At 42.5% G+C, this 4316-nt stretch overlaps 1 long non-coding RNA gene across 1 annotated transcript; it reads right to left on the reverse strand.

Moving 5' to 3' along the window:
* Window positions 1–912: 912 nt before the first annotated feature.
* On the reverse strand, window positions 913–2114 carry LOC310701372. The gene is made up of 2 exons (XR_014523028.1): window positions 2040–2114; window positions 913–1302 (listed from the first exon to the last, which is right to left on the reverse strand). It is a non-coding gene; the product is annotated as an uncharacterized lncRNA (long non-coding RNA).
* Between the last annotated feature and the right edge of the window lie 2202 nt (window positions 2115–4316).

Below are 4316 nucleotides of genomic sequence, written 5' to 3' on the forward strand. Positions count from 1 at the left end.
CCGGGTGGAAGAGACCTGTCTGCCAGGCAGGGGGCAGGTCTGGAGATTCACAGCCACTGGTCTCAGGCCAGAACAAGGTGGACTCTGAGGCATAGGGAGCAGTGGGAGGTACACTGTAGGAGGTTTAGACAAGCCTGCAACACACACACATACACATAGTTGCTGTTTTGTGCAAATCTGATGGATTGAGAAATTTGTGTGTGTGTGGTGTGCTTACATGTAAACAGATACCAGTGTGCATGCCCATAATGACCTCAGTCTGCATCCTGGCCAGGCTTGTGTCCTGGGCATAGGACATTGCAGGGTGCAGATCATTGACTACTTTCAATGATTTTCAGTTATATTTGTGGATCCCACTTCCGTCCCTTGGCTACGCCCATGGGCATACGCCCATGGGCACAGGAGATGAGGAGGAAAGGGGGAGGATATGAAGCGACAGGTAGCCAAACTATATATGAAGTTAATGTGCAAAAATCATTAACTATGACTGTTATGTAAAAAGCAGTCATGGGAAATCCTCTGTATAGTCACAGTCCTTACTCAAATCACTCTACAAAGTTGCAGTTTGCATTTAAAGGGAAACCTCTATTGATACCAAGGAGAATGTAAAATGGAATACAAACAGCAGCTTCATATAAGATTCTGCCTCTCCCATCTGTAGCAGGGAGGGAAAGTATTAAATTTCCCCTCTCCATTGCCTCCCCACCCCCCCACCCCCCATCCAGAGACTGATCAGGTTTTCTCCATTACTGCTGTTTACCTAGCAAGAGAAGACTAAAAACATGTAAACAGGAAGGACTATACTTTACGGTAAATGTTATAGTTCTTCCCAGTAAGACCGTGTGTGTGCCTTTTGCCTATACTTGAGTCATTCTCTTTCCATGCAGGCAAAATAATTAGGATAGCAAGATCAATGGTTGTGACATTTTTTTATTTGCACTGCCAACTGTGTGATATCAGAAAGTAATCTCTTATTACAGTTCAGATATTTGAGTGGAAGAAATTATTGATAGCTCTAATGTAGCTTTGCTTTTATTATTCTGTTCATGTTTTGACATGTGGTGAACATATATTCCTCTCCTTTCATTATCACCCCCCTCCCTGCCTGTTTCTCTTTTGTCATTAAGGTGCTAGATTCTCTGTGGGATGCAGGGTGTATAGTCTGACTCGGAAAGCCGATTTCTGGAAGTATGGGCTGAAAACTTTGTTAAGAGTTTCCCAGTGTGAGTTTCCTGTGCAAACCTTTCCAGTGAGAAGAAGTCAAGGTAGCAAAGGGAAATTCCTCTTGGGTTTCAGCCAGATCTACAAGGAGTGGATAAAACACTAAAATGTAATACAGTCGTACCTTGGAAGTTGAACGGAATCCGTTTCGGAAGTCTATTCGACTTCCGAAAAGTTCAGAAAACCAAAGCGCGGCTTCTGATTGGCTGCAGGAATCTCCTGCAGCCAATCGGAAGCCAGGGAAGCCCCGTCGGACGTTTGGGGTCCAAAGAACGTTAACAAACCGGAACACTCACTTTTGGGGTTGTGGCATTTGGGAGTCAAAATGTCCACATACCAAGGTGTTCAGGATCCAAGGTACAACTGTACTAGAGCTGATATCCACACCAAAATATTTGGGTTGTGTATCCAACAAAGTCACCTTATTCACGCATTGACTTCTGCTTGTGAAGTATTACTTCCTCTCTCTCTCTCTCTCTCTCTCTCTCTCTCTCTCTCCTCCCTGGGTGCTCTCTGTTTTGTGTTTCCCCCTAGCCTTCTTAAGCAGATTTGAGGGGGTGCACATGGGGAGAGGAGAGGGAATGTAGATTCCTTTGTACAAGCAGAGTTAAATACATAATTAAATCTGACTTGGCTTTTCTGAACTTCTGACTATATTTCCATGACTATATTACCTTGGACTTTCTGCATTCAAGAAATAAATAAAAAGGAAATGTTGTTCTTATATTTGTATGTATCGGGGAACCAGAGGACTAGAAGAGGAACAGACAGTTGGAGGCCAAGGGAAAAATAAATTCAAAGCTGCAATGTTGACTTACCTATTGTGTGACCTTTCTGAAGCCATCATTGTGGGCACCACGAGCCCTGATATTGAAGTGCAGTTCACATCTTCTATGAGAATAAAAGAGAATGCAAAACAAAAAGGGGGAAAAAGGGAAAGTTTGTGTCACATTCAATTTGTTGCTTAGCAATACTGTAAGGTTATGCTATTGTTGAAAGGGGTCAGTACTATTATATGAAAGAGCACAATGCGAATTTTGCAGAAAGATCCTGTGTTCTCTGTGGGATAGCGCGTACATTAATATGTTTTGTGCATCTCTTGGTATATAGCATCATACTAGCTATTCAGACCAGGTCCCAGTCATGTCTTCCCTTATCCTTTGGATATGGTTAGGTCAGGAATGAGAAACAAACAATCACATCTGGATGAAAAGAATGAACAGTACTGTGATTTCTTCAATGAGAATTGCTCATTAAGCAGTCAATCAGAGCCATGTGGGTAACCAAATTCAGCAATGGCAACAATGGGCACCATGAGCTGGGCTGTTGTGGGGACTTTTTAGCCGACCCTTCAAGCATTTTCCTAATACAAAAGTTCCCAGTATGATCCAGCTTGGAACGAAAAGCCAAACCAGCCAATTTCCTGCAACAGATCCCTTTGTGAAGTCTGATTCCCTAAACTCTACAGAGAAGTGAATAATATGTTCTGTTGGTACAAGTCAAACATCAGACAACTTCCCCCTTTTCTGAAAAAATGGAATTCAAAAACTGCACAAGTAGTACATGTACTGGGAGCCAGGGGAAGCGTCTATGGCTCACTGTGTTTGATTTTCCATGGTGCCATGGCCATGCAAACACAGCATCTGGCTTAGCCTTTGCCTCTTGAGCTAAAATTTTAAAGAAACCTGGATTCTTATCATTGAGCTGAGGTACATGGTAGGCAATGAAAAGAATGTTGTGATTATGGAACTGATGCACAAAAGCCTAGAATTTCTTCAGAACTCTTAGGGCACAATTCACTTAAAGAGCCACATCAGTGAAAGCCCTTCATAAGGGCTTCCATGTGTGTAATGGGGCTTTCCCCCTCTGCTCCCTCTATGTACACCCTGTACCCCTGAAATTGGTTCAGGAGTGGGAGAACCCCCAGAGGAGGAAGGGTGCAGGGGGAGGCGAGTGTTGATCATTGCATCTGGCAAGCTGATATGCTAGTGCAGATGGAATGCTGAATTTCATCCTTGGTGTTTTGAATGACAGCCGATTCATAACCTATACATTTCCTTGGCTATCATACCAAAATATTATCTGCAAAAGCATCAGCCCAGATGTGAACTGCAAGTATTAGTGATTTATTTTTATTTTTTAAAAAATAAGAACATCAAGTTCCTGGTAACTCCATTAGCTTTCCTGGTGTCATACCGCTGCTCAGCACACCAGGTACCCTGGAAATAGACACCTGCATCCAGCACCAGCACCAGCGTTTGAATGAGTCTGCAGCTCAACTTCAAGAAAAATAATACTCTCTGCAAAAAGGAAGTGCCATTGCACAAGTCTAAAAGAATGTAGACAAATAAGATCACAAGTAAATGATGTTGGGCGTGCCAAAGATGCATCCCAAATGTTTTTGGTTATTTTTAAAAGAAGCTGAGCCTTGGGCAACAACCTTGCAGGCTAAATTCAAATGAAAAACTAAAACCTGCACCTCTGTCAACAATATTTTATCTTGTATGGCACATGGCAACCTAATCCTTAAACCAGACAACTTTGAATAAGGCAAACAGTAGTGCTGAACCTGTGATTCTAATTTGACACCCAGGAACTTTAAGACAGAGAAAGGTCCTCAGATTTTTTCCCCCAGGGAGCAGAGGAAATCCAAACTCCTCTACCAATTTACCCAGTGGATTCATGAGATCTAAATACTTACCTGACTTCATCTTACCAGCAAAGAGAAAAGTTTCAAATAATGAGTGCCTTCAGAAGAAAAACTGAATACAGTCGTACCTTGGAAGTCAAACGGAATCCATTCCAGAAGTCCATTCGACTTCCAAAACCTTCAGAAACCAAAGTGCAGCTTCTGATTGGCTGCAGGAAGTTCCTGCAGCCAATCGGAAGCTGAGGAAGCCCCATCAGACGTTCGGCTTCCAAAAATAGTTTGCAAACCAGAACATTCACTTTCAGATTAGAGATGTTTGGGAGCCAAAACGTGCGAGAACTAAGCTGTTCAAAAACCAAGGGATGACTGTAGATTGAAATAATCAGGATGAATAGGAAGAAGACATAAAGCATATTTAATGTCACACTTGCCCAGAAGCGCATTC

This window comes from Podarcis liolepis (assembly GCF_965112155.1).
Source record: "Podarcis liolepis genome assembly, chromosome: 1".
NCBI lineage: Eukaryota > Metazoa > Chordata > Lepidosauria > Squamata > Lacertidae > Podarcis > Podarcis liolepis.